Source organism: Colobus angolensis, unplaced genomic scaffold (assembly GCF_000951035.1).
Source record: "Colobus angolensis palliatus isolate OR3802 unplaced genomic scaffold, Cang.pa_1.0 Scaffold10, whole genome shotgun sequence".
Lineage (NCBI taxonomy): Eukaryota > Metazoa > Chordata > Mammalia > Primates > Cercopithecidae > Colobus > Colobus angolensis.
In genome coordinates this window covers 3,060,097-3,075,760 of record NW_012110919.1, presented here as the reverse complement: position 1 = coordinate 3,075,760, position 15,664 = coordinate 3,060,097, and positions in this window count along the sequence as shown.

Here is a 15,664-nt window from a genome sequence, read left to right as displayed (position 1 = left end):
TCAAAGGGGTTATAATTTAGGAGGAGTTACAGATAAATAAACTGACAACTATAACCAAGTAAAATGAGACTTTTGACAGCAGGAAATAGAGAGTGAAGGTTTTAGGAGGGGCCTCTCATTTCAATTTGGAGGTTCAGGGAGGATTCCCTGCAAGAAATCATATCTATGCTGAGAGCCGAGGGGTGAATAAATGGGAATTTGAGGTTGGAGTGTGTTCTAAGAAACTACGTGTGTGAAGGTACTAAGATGAGAGGGAGTAGGAAACATGAGAGAACCGAAAGCGGTTCATTCTGGTATTTAAAGAGACACGTGGTGACAATTGAGTAATACAATAACGGTAGCTATTATTATTGTTTATAGAGCATGAACTATTTCTAGCACCCTGTTATCCGTGTTACCTGTATGTGGTAAAACCACGTATCATGCACTTTGCCTGCAAAGTTATTATAATGATTAAATTAGATAATGCACACATTTGGTGCTTAATAAATAGTAGCAAATGTCATTATATTACTTACTTGGGACTGCTAGATCCCAATGAAATCATCATCATCATCAATAATACATTAGCTATATTACAGATGGGACTGCTGAATCATGAAAGGTGTGGGACTCAAGGAGTAGGCATTGTCCAATCTCAGGTTACCTTTTAGCTATTTAGAGTTCTTGGTCTCTCTCCTCCTCAGCCTGGCTTTGGAATAAGAGCCCCACCATCCTGCTGCCCCCTGGACTCCTGATCTGAGCTGGCATGTAGCTGTGTTGCTAACTCCTGATTCTTGTATGATCTCCTGAGTTGTGTTCTTGGTCCTGAAAGAGAAAGGCTTATCTTCCTCATAAGAAGGCTGGATATTCTTGATCAGTTGGCTGCCTTTAAATATCATCTCTACTTTACTCTGAGGAGTATGAGGCTATGGGGCAAGGAAGCTTTGATCAGGGGGTTCTTCTGGCTAGCACCTTGCAGTCTGGAAGGCCTTTTCAGCAGGCCCAGCCATCAGAGGCCACCCTCGTCCAGAAGCAAATCTCACACTACTTGCCTCTCTGAATCCAAATGCCTTCTGGAAGGCCAAGGCAAACCAGACTCTGTCACATGATAACCTAATTTCCATTTCACTTTTCTTGAAAGTGGAAGGAGAAATGATATATTGATCAACAAGCTACGTGGAAGACTGATTCATTTATTGACTTGCAGATAGTTTACCTTTGAGCTTGTGCTACAGAAAGGACTATCCTTGTAGCTAGGCCTGCCATAGAGTGCTGAGAAAAGTCTGAGATGTGACCGAGGTTCAGAGACGGGAAAGCAAAAAGCCAGTTGGCACCAAATCCCTCTCTGCTCATCTCTCTTTTGTGTGGACAGTCAAATGCTAATGAACTCTGAAAAAGGTGACCATACAATTTTAATGTCCAAATCCAGACATTTTTGAGAACAAAATGGCTTGCTATTAATTAGTGTACTGGGACAGCTGGTGTGAACTGGGAATGTTTCAGACAAATCTAGTCATATGGTCGTCCTAACCATGAACTCTCTGTTGATCAAATGACTACTCCCTAGTTAGTGGTGTCTATATTTGAGGGGAGAAGCTGGAGCCAAGTCATTTCTGGTATTTTTTTCCATGCTCCCAAAAGCAATTTTTGGAAGAGTCTCCATTTTGTGAGATCCTCATGTTTCTGAAAGATCAATATTAGCCATTTTAATACAAGATAATGGTTTCTATTTAAAGCAAAGGAATGGACTGGTAAAAACAGAAAATTTGAAGGGAAAGATAATCCTAAAAAGGAAAACTGCAGCTGTGTCTTTTGGCAGCTTATAATCCTTTATTAATTAGAATATAGAGGCTAAGATATTATTATTTTTAAAGTGTTGGCCCATGAGTTATCTACCATACATTATTAGCTTTGATGTTATAAGACTGCATAGATGGGGATGATTACTTTTGCTATTACTTTTGCTATTATTGTTTGTTCAGAGAGGTGCCAAAGAAGAAAATCTCTCATATTCGACTAACACACAAGAAGCTTAGGAGGCACTTTTTTGATTGATGGAACTGTTTTCTTCTAAACATGTTTCTTGGTAAAATATCAGTTTGCTGTGAAGTCAACACCATCACAGCAGCAGTATTTTTCTCCACCTCAAATTAAGCAGGTTGGAGGAGAATTTGATGATCAAATGTTACTTTGATTTTGCATTTCTTCCTCTATTAGAATAATATTAAAAGCTACCATCTTTAGCACTTACTCTGTTGCAGAGGCTCTCAATTCAGAATGATTCTGCCCCTCCATGAACGATTGGCAACGTCTGCGCACAATTTTGCTCATCACGACTGGGGGTGGGGTGCCATTGGCCTCTGGTGGTTAGAGGCCAGGGATGTTGCTAAACATCCCGTGGGGTACAGGATAGCCCCTACCCTCCCAAGCAAATTAATTATTTGGCTCCAAATGTTAGTGGTGTCAAAGCTGAGAAACTGCTCTGTAGTATCCTAATCATTAATTTATTTATCTCACTTTTTTCAAGAAAAAATTGAGAACCTACTAGGTGCTAGGCACTGTAATGCTGAGGATATAGCAGTGAACAAAATAGGAAATCTTGTTTCTTACTCTTGTTTGGTTTGCATTCTGTTACGAGAGATAGAAAATAACTGAGATAAATCACTAAAATACTGAGTATGTTAGAAAGTTACAAGTACTACAGGGAAAAGTAAAGCTGGGAAGAGAACAGGAGGTGTCTGCAGGGAATCACCGAAATCCTCACATCACTCATTAAGGCAGGTGTATTTATCACTATTTGTGGATGAAAAAACTGAGTTTTAGAGAGGTCAAGTGTTGGTCAAGGGGGGATGCTGCTAATTAGAGATAAGGCTGGGATTTGACTTTGAAAGTGAGTGACTCTTTAGGGTCTAAAGCAGCAGCCCCCAACCTTTTTGGCACCAGGCACCGATTTCATGGGAGTTTTTCCATGGATGGGGGTGGGAGATGGACCGGGGTGGGAGATGGTTTTGGGATGATTGAAGCACATTACATTTATTGTGCACTTTATATCTATTAGTATTACATTGTAATATATAATGAAATATTAATAATTATACAACTCACCATAATGTAGAATCAGCGGGAGCCCTGACAGCTTGCTTTCCTGCAACTAGACAGTCCCATCTGAAGGTGATGGGAAACAATAGCAGATCATCCGGCGTTAGATTCTCATAAGGTGTGCGCAACCTAGACCCCTCGCATGCGCAGCTCACAATAGGGTTCACACCCCTATTAGAAACTAATGCTGCCACTGACCTGATAGGAGGAGGCGCTCAGGTGGTAATGCAGCAATTGAAAGCAGCTGTAAATACAGAAGGAGCTTCCTGTGCTCACCTGCTGCTCATCTCCTGCTGTGTGGCCTGGTTCCTAACAGGCCGTGGACTGGGACTGGGGGCTGAGGACTCCTAGTCTAAAGTGTTCTTTCCACTGTGCCGTTTTATATATGATCATCAGAAACCAGGATTGTCTTTCTTCCTTTTGATGAAATCCTCCTTTCTTAACTCACAGATAACCGTATCCCTCCCCACCCAAAGCATTCATTTCTAACATCTGTGTTTCTGCTGGTCATAATATTCCCAGGTTATATTCTTTTTCTAGCTTTATTGCTATCTTTAAATATGCCCAAAGCTCTCTAGCATTTAAAAAAAGAAATGAAAAAAGTCCCCACCTTCATTCCACATGCCCCTCTGGCTATAGCCACTCTCTTTCCTTCCTGTCATAGCTAAACTTCTTAAAAAGATGCTCCAGGCCGGGTGCGGTGGCTCACACCTGTAATCCCAGCACTTTGGGAGGCCGAAGCGGGTGGATCACCTGAGGTCGGGAGTTCGAGACCAGCTTGAACAACATGGAGAAACCCCGTCTCCACTAAAAATACAAAAAATTAGCCGGGCATGGTGGTGCATGCCCGTAATCCTAGCTACTCGGGAGGCTGAGGCAGAAGAATTGCTTAAACCTGGAAGGTGGAGGTTGCGGTGAGCCGAGATCACACCATTGCACTCCAGCCTGGGCCACAAGAGTGAAACTCCCTCTCCAAAAAAGAAAAAAAAAAATGCTCCATACCAGCCATTTCTACCCCTGACCGAATTTACTTGTAATATAGGATCTCTGTACTCTTATTCCATACAAATTGTTCTGTCAGGAGCCATCAATGACCCTGAAACTCTGCTTTTACAGGCTGTGTTCTGTGGGTCTGCCCTTTCTCACTTGGCCCCCTCCCATGCTCTTCCTTTCCCTGCGTCTGATCAACTTTTCTGGCTCCTTACACCTTTTAGCTCTCTGGGATTTCCTTCCTCCAGGGAGCCTTCATGGATTTCTCTGCTCTTTTAGCAATTTATTGACCCGTGTCCTCTATGATCCTGTCCTCAGCTTTCTTTCTTTTCAACCATGGCTTGAACAGATCTGTCATTTAGAGCCATCCCAGAGATACATGACATTCTTTGTAATCTGCTGAGATGCAATGTTATTTACATGTGAGGAGAATAGGATGTGCAGCATGAGGACCAGATTTGATGGGTGATTCAGATTGCTCAACTCAATTAAAAAAGTGTTACAGAGTGGACCCCCGACCCCTGCCAACGCCCTTGACAATGATAAGAGCGCCTTAGCTGGTCTCTTTAGTCCCAATTTTAGCTCTACCCTTTATTTTTGTCATGTTCATCTTTCCAAAAGGCAAACCTAATCATGGTCTAGCTTCTAGCCCCGTCATTGTTCATAACACAACATGTTCACACCCATGTTTTCGTGCCAAGCACAGCCTGCCATCTGCCTGGAATGCCTTCCCCTCCCCAACCCACCACTCTTACTTCACAGTGTTGATCTTGGGCAGTCCAACTCATTCCGGAAGGCTCAACCTTAAGCAGCACTTTTCTTCCCCTTCCCAGATTTCTAGGCAGTTTCATCTCATATATGCCCCCACTGCCTCCCACATTCAATTAGGTTGTGCATTCCTTCAGGGCATTGAGAGGGAGACTCAAGAACAAAATTTTAATTCTCAAGTAAGCTGCTCTACCCAGCATATTATTTTTTATTTTTTATTTTTTTCTTTTTAAAGCTTTCCCACTCTCAATTCAAAAATTTTAAATTTTGGACAATAATTTGCTGTGTGACTCTGTATATTTTACTCAACCTCTCTGAGCTGTCATTTTATCAACTCAAATTCCATCAAATAATGTTATTCCTTTAACTCAAAAGAAAATATTAAACAGTTTGAGTTCTCTAAAGGAAAAGATGTCATAAACTAAAGATGAAACAACTTGTCATTCATTGAAGAAGACTGTCCATAATTCTTTTGTTATGAACCATTTCATTCAGAACCCAACAATGTATAAATATCTCCAAAGAATAATGTTTCCCCCTTTGCATCTTTAAAACTTGAAGCATTAATAATGTTAAATAGAATTTGCCATATAATTTTTCCTGTGTGTGTATGGACATCACAATTTGACTTCTTCTTGAGTTTCTCCTTAAAGTTTTGAAAGACTTCAGATTTGTCTTTTGCTGTTCTTCTTAGCTTTTTTTTTCTCCTAAAGTGAAAGGAAAGTTTCATGTCAAAAGACTGAGGAGATAAAAGTTTAAAATTAGATATCCTTGACCTTGATCCAAAGCTTCCTTAGATAATCAGTGGCACTTACTGTCACAACTTGGAGAAGAGAAATGAAGCAATAGAGAAGGAGAAGTTAGAAGAAAAGGGATATTAGATATGAATGACAGTTACCTTCATTCACTTTATGAATTGTTGTAGAATTAAAATCACTTTTTAAAAATATCATTTTGGTGAGACGGGTAAATATGTGACAATGAATTATTGTTAAGAGAAAATGATGCAAAGAAAGAGTTTCAGTCGGGCTTTCATTCACACTTTAGTGTCCTTGATACTTTCATGAAATATTTCCACCTGTGGAGAATTGATGCTTAGGTACTAGGGGTGAAATGAGTATGGAGAGAGACAGAACTAGAATTTATTGATTTTATCACCTGGCTATGTGTTTATGTTATTTCATTTACTCTCTTTAACAGCTCTATGAAGTATATTTACCTACTTTTATTTTAACCAAACTAGAGCTTTCTACAGTTAGTGGTAAATAGAGCCAAAATTAAAACCTGGGGTTTTCAATCAGGTGCAGCGGGCCATGCCTGTAATCTCAGGAATTTGGGAGGCCGAGGTGGATGGATCACTTGATCCCAGAAGTTTGAGACCAGCCTGGGCAACATAGTTAGATCTTGACTCTACAAACAAATTAGAAAATCAGCTGTGTGTGATGGTGCATTCATGTAGTCCCAGCTACTCAGGAGGATTGCTTGAGCCCAGGATGTCAAAGCTGCAGTGAACTGATTGTACCACTGCACTCCAGCCTGGGGGACAGAGTGAGACCCTGTCTCAAAAGCAAACAAACAAACAAACAAACAAACAAGAAAACCCAAAAGCCTAGGATTTTCTGACTCAGACATTATACCACACTGATGCCCTATTATGTAGAAAATACATGTCCTAACCTCAAGCAGTTTATACATCCAGAAAAGGAATGCAAATCTCTAAAAAGGGCAGAGGTGGTAGACCCTACATGTATCCTACGTACTGTCCACATAACTTCATCTAAGTGATTATGAACGTTTGGCCTCACTGCAAGTACAGCACCCGCTTTGAATTGTTTTTCCCTGGACAGTAATGCAGAAACAGAGAGACACTATTTTGCTAACATGTTTTTTATTTTCCCCCAGCAGATAATATAACATGTGACACAGATTTTGATGTTATTCAGAATCAAACCCTCATTTGCCATGCAAATTTGGCAAGATAGTTAATCTTGATCATACACAATTTCCACTTGTAAAATCGAGGTGATGATGATGATATCTATCTTATGGGGTTGCTATAAGATGCCTCTTTAAGGTGCTTGCCTCATGCTCAGCTCTCTAAAATGCTACTTATGATGATTTGCTGCAGCCATTGTTGTTGACATGTGTTTTGATACTTCTTGATGCATTTTGGAGACCTTTGGTGGGAGGTCTGGCTGTAGCACTAGATAGAGCTTCTGCGCTCACTGACCAGTGGTGCTGGTCAGTCTGATATGTGCCCCAAAGTGCTAAGTAATTGGGTGTGGGGAGGAGAGAGGCCAGGGTTGGAGAGATACTGGAAAGAAGAAATCAAGCCTTTTACTAAAAGTGCTTTGAAAAATCGAGTCAAGGGAATGGCAGGAATCTACAGGGAAAAGTAGGAAAACAGTGAGATGGGAGACGAATATCGGCTTCTTTCCAATTAAACAGTTCCTGGGACAATGGTCACCATGTTTGCCTGTTAACGGGGAATGTTCTTCTGAAAGACTAACCTCAAAAACGCAAATCGCAAAATGATGGCACGTGTTTGCTTTTCCTTATTTCATTCTTTAATGGGATACATTTAAAAGAGAAGTCGTTTCACGTAAACCTGATTAACTCTGAAGAGAGTCATAATCCATCCAAACCAATCCAAATGAAGGAATAATCAGCTCTTATTATTCAAAATGGCGCTCAGTTAATTTATTGCACTGCACTAAATAATAAGCTGTTAGGCTCCACATTGCTTTTTCCACGTTAGATTAAATAGCTTATTGCTGCTGGAGCTTATTTCATATTGCATACAATTTGGATATATTACATTGGTGTATGTATTAGTCTATTATAAGAGACAGGCGTAAATACTTCACTGATAGAATCTCTCCGTTTGGAAAATGGTATGGGAGAAGAAGAAATGCAAACAAGAGTAATGAACAGAGGGGATTTATGTGCATTGCCTGAGGGGTTGGTTCTGCTGCAGGTGACAGCTGGTTGCCACGCACGGGGGCCAGGCACCTTGGAGAAAAGTAACATTTCCAGTGGGAAGAAAATCCAAAGAGAGTTTATGTTCTTTTTCAGGAAAGTGTTGACATTTTAATTACTTTCTGTTTTCTTTGGAGCAACATTTGAGAACTGGAAACAAGTTAGAAAAATAAGAATTGACTTTATCAGAAATAAGATGAATTGACATGCAGGCAGGAACTGGAGAAAGTCCAGGTTCAGCTCTTAACAAACCGAAGTCTCCAGAAGTATTCAGAGAGCCAAAAAAAACTAGTCATTGAAAAACTAACCAGAAGAACTACTCAGGGCTTATCATCTTGGAGAGCAGACTGTGCCTCAGAGCAATCTAATCTTTTCTGGCCTTGGGGCCTCTGTACTTCACTCTTTAATTTTTTTGCTTTACACTTTGGTCTTTTGCGAACTAGGGTAAGGCTAAGTAGTACAGGAATGCAAAGCAAAAAGAAAATAATCAGGGAAAATTGGAATGAGTTGGGGAAACTGGGAGGTTTAGAATTATTTAGTTTTGAAGATAATCTGATATTTTTGGTATTTCATAAAAGAAAACTGCCTGTGGAAGTGAGGGTGGAGCCAGAGTAAATGACTTTGGAAGATAAGATATATTTGCACCTTCTCTACCTGCACCTGGAGCTGCCTGGGACTGATAAACACTTAGCCAAACCAGTGTGTCTACCAGCACCAGCATATTCCAGGGTTCACAAATCCAAAAATAGTAACTCATTTGAAGATTGAACATTTTTTCTTTTTTAAAAACAAAAAATCCAAAATCTCCCACCAGCATCTTTGTGGTGCCTGAAAGGGTGACTCCTGTGGACATAGGTTCTCCTCGTCCCTTGCCCACCCTCCCAGCATTGCTATGCTGTAGGAATAGTGCAAAAACTCCCTCATTTCGGACCAGCCAATTCAGCAATAAGTGGGTCAAACTGAGTCCCCACAAATTATCTAACAGCCACCGTGTGTCATGTGATTTAAATATACTATTTAAAATTTCAGAAAAACCTATAAGGAGATATTATCTCTACTGTAGATATTGTTATTTCTGTTTAATAAATGAGCAAACTGAGGCTTTGGCAGGTTAAGTAAATTTCCAAGTTACATATAAACTTTTATTGTAAAAGATTTCAAATATATACAAGAGAAGATGAATAAATGAACTTCCATGCTTATTTCACTCGTTCAGGGTCAATTTTGTCAGTCACCATCTACTTGCCCCACTATGTTTTATTTATTTTTACTCTTTACTTAAACATTTTAAAAATTGACACATAATAATGTATAGGGTACATAGTGGTGCTGTGATACGTATAATGTATAGTGATCCTATCGGGGTAATTAGCATGTTCATCATCTCAAACATTTATCATTTCATTTCATTGGAAGCCTTCAGTGCCTTTCTTCTAGCTATTTAAACTATATAATATGTTATTGTTGGCAATTGACATCCTACAGCGCCACAGAACACTAGAACTTATTTTGTCTACTTAGCTGTCTACTTCGTACTTAGCTGTACTATCTTTTAACAAATTTCTCCCTATCCTCCTTCTTCCCCTTTCTCTTCCCAGCCTCTGTTATCCTCTATTCTATTTTTCAATTCTATGAGATCAACCTTTTTTGAGCTTCCACATTTGAGTGAGAACATGTAGTGTTTAACTTTCTGTTCCTGGCTAATTTCACTTAAAATAATGTCTTCCAGTTTCATCCACGTTGCCATGAATGAAAAGAGTTCATTCTTTTTAAAGGCTGAATAGTATTCCATTATGTATATATTCCACATTTTCTTTCTATTCTTTTACTTTTTGAGACAGGGTCTTTCCTTGTTACCAAGGCTGGAGTGCAGTGGCATGATCATGGCTTTCTGAAGCCTCCAACTCCTGGATTCAAGCAATCCTCTTTCCTCAGCCTCTTGAGTAGCTGGGACTACAGTAGACTGGACCATCATGACTGGCTTTTTTTTTTTCCTTCTGTATGGATGGGGTCTTTCTATGCTGCCTAGGCTGGTTTTGAAATCCTGGCCTAATGTAATCCTTTCACCTCAGTCTCCCAAAGTGTTAGGATTATAGGCTTGAGCCACTGAGCCCAGCCTACCACATTCTCTTCATCCATTCATCTGTTGTTGGACACTTAAATTGATTCTATATCTTCGTTGAGAGTAGTGCTTCTGGGGGTGCAGATGTCTCTTGGATACACTGATTTTCTTTCCTTTGTATAATTGCCCAGTAGGGGGATACCTGGATCAAATGATATCCCCCTACAAATGATGTTGTATTTGTAGATTTTTGAGGAAATTTCATGCATTTCTCTACAGTGGCTGTACTAGTTTACACTCCCACCAACAGTGTATAAGAGTTTCCTTAGTTTTGCAGCTTCACCAGCGTTTGTTATTTTTTGTCTTTTTGATAACAACCATCTTAATTGGGGTGAGATAATACCTCATTGTGGTTTTGATTTGCATTTCCCTAGTGGTTAGTGATGTTGGGCATTTTTTCATGCATTTTTTGGCCATTCGCGTGTCTTCTTTTGAGAAATGTCTGTTCAGATCATTTGTCCATTTTAAAATCAGATTTTTTATTTTGTGTTGAGATGTTTGAGGTCCTTGTATATTCTAGATATTAATACCCTTTGGATGAGTAGTTTGCAAATATTTTCTACTATTCTGTGGGTTATCTTTTCACTCTATTGATTATTTTCTTTGCTATGCAGAAGCTTTTTAGTTATAATCTCATTTTGTTTTTGCTTTTGTTGTGTGTGCCTTTGAGGTCTTATTTATAAAATCTTTTCCAGGCTGGGAGTAGCGGCTCATGTCTGTAATCCTAGCACTTGAGTCCAGGAGTTCAAGGCCAGCTTGGGCAACATGGTGAAACCTCATCTCTACCAAAAAAACCCAAAAAATATTATTTTCCCAAAACAATGTCTTGAAGTGTTTCTCCTATGTCTTCTTCTAGTAGTTTTATAATTTCAGGTCTTACATTTAGGCCTTTGATCCATTTTGAGTTGATTTTTGTATAGGATGATATATGGGGGTCTGATTTCATTCTCTTGTATATGGGTACCTAGTTTTCCCATCACCGTTTGTGGAAGTGACTGTCCTTTCCCCAGTGTATGTCCTTTACACCTTTGTCAGGAATCAGTTGACTGTAGATATATGGATTAATTTTGGAGTTCCCTATTCTGCTCCACTGGTCTATGTATGTGATTATCATGTTGCTTTAGTTACTACAGCTTTCTAATATATTGTATATTTTAAAGTCTGGTAGTCTCCAGCTTTTTTTTTTTTTTTTTGCTCAGGATTGTTTTGGGTGAGGTCTTGTGTGGTTCCATACAATATTTAGAATTGTTTTTTCTATTTTCGTGAAGAATGTTATTGGTATTTTGACAGGGATTGTGTTAAATGTGTAGATTGCTTTGGGTAGTTTGGTCATTTCAACAATATTAATTCTTCCCATCTGTGAGCATGGGATGTTTTCCAATTTGTTTGTATTCTCTTCAATTTCTTTCATTAGTGTGTTGCAGTTTTCCTTGTAGAGACTTTTTACCTCCTTGGTTAAATTTATTCATAAATATTTTATTTTACTTTGTAGCTGTTGTAGATGGGATTGCCTTCTTGATTTCTAATTCGTTGTTTGTGTATAGAAATGCTACTGATTTTCACATATTGATTTTGTATCCTGTAACTTTACTGAATTTGTTTATCACTTCTAGGAGTTTTTTGGTGGAGTCTAGGTTTTTCTATATGTAAGATCATGTCCTGTGGAAACAGGGACAATTTGAATTTCTCCTTTCTCATTTGGATTCCCTTTATTTCTTTCTCTTCTCTAATTGTTCTGGCTAGGATTTCCAGTACCATATCACATAAGAGTAACGAAAATGGGCCTCTTTTTCCTGTTCCAGCTCTTACTTTTAGCTATTCCCCACTCAATTTGATGTTAGCTGTGAGTTGGTCACATGTGGTCTTTATTGTTTGGAGGTACCTTCCTTCTATACCTAATTATTGAGAGTTTTTATTATGAGGAGGTGTTGAGTTTTTTCAAATTTTTTTTTGCATCTATTGCAATGATCATATGGTTTTTGTCCTTCATTCTGTTAATAGGATGTATCACTTTTATTAATTTGCATATGTTGAACCATCCTTGCATCCCTGGGATTAATCCCATTTGATCATGGTGTATTATCTTTTTGATGTATTGCTGAATTCTGTTTATCAGTATTTTGTTGAAGATTTTTATGTCTCTGTTCATCAGGGATATTGGCTTGTAATTTTCTTTTTGTGTATGTGTTCCTGTTTGGTTTTGGTATCAGGGTTATGCTGGTCTCATGAAATGAGTAAGAAAGAACTCCCTTTGCATCAATTTTTTTGAAAAGTTTGAGAGAATTGGTATTAATTATTCTGTAAGACTTTTGTAGAATTCAGCAGTAGAGTCATCCGGTCCTGGAGTTGTTGTTGTGGTTGTTGTTGTTGGGAGACTTTTGTTTACCTTTTTGAAAAGTCAACTTTTTTGTGGTTGATTTTTAGAATTGTGTTTTCTTAGTCTCAATTTTATTAATTTCTGTTCTGATCTTTATAATTTCCTTCTACTAATTTTAGGTTTGACTTGTTCTTGCTTTTCTAGTTTCTTGAGATGCATCATTAAGTTATTTATTTGAAATGTTTCTAATTTTTTGAGGTAGGTATTTATTGTATAAACTTGTCTTAAAACTGCTTTTGCTGTGTTGCATAGGTTTTGGGATGTTGTATTTCAACTTTCATTTGTCTCAAGGAATTTTCTAATTTCATTTTTAATTTCTTCCTTCATCCATTAGTTAAGAGCAGGTTGTTTAATTTCCATGCATTCATATAGTTTCAAGTGTTCCTCTTGTTACTGATTTCTAGTTGCAATCTGTTATGGTTAGATAAGATACTTGGTATAATTTAATTTAAAAAACCATTTTTTGAGACTTGTTTTGAGTCTTAATATATAGGCACTACAGGAGAATTCCATGTACTGATGAAAATAATGTGTATTCTATAACTGTTGGATGATATGTTTTATAAATGGTCTGTCAGGTCCATCTGGTTTACGGTGCAGTTTAAATCTGATGTTTTTTGTTGATTTTCTGTCTAGATGATCTGCCCAATGCTAAGTGAATTGTTGAAGTCCCCAACTATTGTATTGGGATTTATTTCTTTGTTCAGGTCTAATAATATTTTCTTTATATATCGGGGTGCTCTAGTGTGGGGTGCATATATATTTATAATTGTTTTATTGTCTTGCTGAATTAATTCTTTTATTATTATGTAATGTTCTTGCTTGTCTCTTTTTACAGCTTTTGACTGGAAGTCTATTTTGTCTGATATAAGTATAGCTGCTCCTGCTTCCTTTTGGTTTCCATTTACTTGCAATATCTTTTTCTATTCATTCACTTTCAACCTGTGTAACACTTTACAGGTGAGATGAATTTCTTGTATGCAGCATATAGTTGGGTCTTTTTCCCATTATTTTGAGACAAAGTTCTAAGCATTAATTTCTTTTTATCTATATGTCTTTCAGTTTGGGTCTCTAAGAGATAGGGATTCTTTAAAATAAAATATCATTAGTATACCTAAAAACATTAATTACTAATATCAATAAATATGCAGTCAGTATACACATATCTCCAATTATCTTGCCATCTAGTTTTTTAACAGTCAAATCCCAGATGTAAACAAGGTTCATAATTTATTATTATTTGATATATTTCTAGGGTCTATTTTAACCTTAGGCTCCATCTTCATCTCTACTTTGTTTTCTTGATCCCTTTTTTTTCCTTTTTCTTGGTCTCCTTGGAGAAATGAGATTTTTTTAACTGAAGATTTTCTAATAATTTGAATTTTCTTGATTCCATCGCTAATGTGTTCTCAAACATATTCATCATCTTGTACTATGTACTTCTTGTAAATTCACAGTGATGGCTAGAGATCAGATTCTGCTTCGATGGTTTTGGCAATAATACTTCACAAATAGTGGTATATATTTCCATAAGTGGAAATGTGTATGTGTGAAATGTTAAAAACAATTAAGGATTTTTGCCTGGATTAATCAATTTGGTAGCTATTGCAAAGTGGTGATATCTTAATTTTCTGATTTTAAAATATTGACTTTATTTTTTAGAGCAGTTTTAGGTTTGCAGCAAAGTTGAGTGGAAAGTATACAAAATTCCCATATATCCCCAGCTCCCACCCACGCATAGCTTCCTTCATTATTGATATTCCTCACTAGAGTGGTAAGCTGTTTACAATCGATGGGTGTACACACTATTATCACCCAAAATTCATCCTTTCTTTGGGTTCACTCTTGGTGTTATACACTCTATAGGTTTTGACAAGTATAAAATAACATGTATCCACTAACGATTCATTCTTCATTTGTTCGCTGAAGTATTTCTGTAAGGAGAAACTTCTCCCCCTCCCCATTTCCTCTTTGTATCTAAAGTAACAAAACCCAGGATTAATGCTTTGTTCTTTACCTCATCTACTAGTTTGCAGAATAATGAGTTGGTTCTCTCCTCTAAATAAACATAAGTTGTTGTTTCTGTTAAGACCACTAAGCCCTCACATATTTAAACATATTTGATGTGTTCCAATGCTCTATTATATGTGTATATATATACAGCTATATATGTATCTGTACATACATACACATATCCATATATGTTTACACACATATCCTAATAACTTGATAGTAAACTCATAGGTCACCAATGTTTATAAACCTACTTTGTTGTCTAGTTTTAAACAAAGTAATCCATAAAACAATTAAAAATTTAATTTTAGAACAGTATTTTCTATTTAGTAGTCCTCATAGAGACTCCTGTGAGTCTCTGAGGATGGTAGAAAACCTTGTTTTGTTGCTAAAAAAGAGAAGCAGCTCTCTCTCTCTCTCTCCATATATATATCTCTTTATACACACACACACACAAAAGAACAAGAAAGAAGGAGAGAAAGAGAAGAGGAAGTAAAGAAAAAAAGAGTATGCAAATGAGTATTAAAAGACAAGTCAGTTAATTAATGGCTATTGCACAATTTGGGAAAATCATTGTAGTTAATTTATTTATATGGTCTTGTGTGACATTATTGGAAAGCAGTTAAGCTTGAGTGCATGAGATTCAGACTACTTGGGTCAAATCTCTAGGTCTGATACTTCCTAGTGGTGTTAGTGTGGGCAAGTTACTTCTCTTTGGCTGATCCTCCTCAATAGTACAACAAGGATACAAAGCAGAGTTTTGTAAGGAGAAAATAAATGAATACATATAAAATGCTTAGATTGCTCATAGGAAATGGTCAATAAATGTTAGTTTATTTTATTTTCATTGTTGTGATGATGATGATGATGTGGTATCAATATGCAGATGGCAAAGCAGTATCTTTCTGGACAAAAAAGAAGAGCAAAATGGTATTTGTTAGGTGACTACTATGAGCAGGTACTACACTAGCACCTGCTTTGTATTCTATAATGTATTTTTAATTTTAGTTAAATTATCAACATTTTTAATTTATCAACATTATTATTCATTATTTATTTTAGCATAGTAGCTAGAACAGGGAAGGGATACAATATATCTTTTCTTAAATTGAGTGCTATTATTAAGTGTATTTGACCTATATTAGGTATTGCTATATCTGCAAAGAACTTATAAGATGAAGTACTATTCTAACATACAGAACTGGCAAAGAATGGATATTTAAAATTCTATAAGAAAAGCTTGGGGGGCGGAGCAAGATGGCCGAATAGGAACAGCTGCAGTCTCCAACTCCCAGCGCGAAGGACACAGAAGACCGGTGATTTCTGCATTTTGA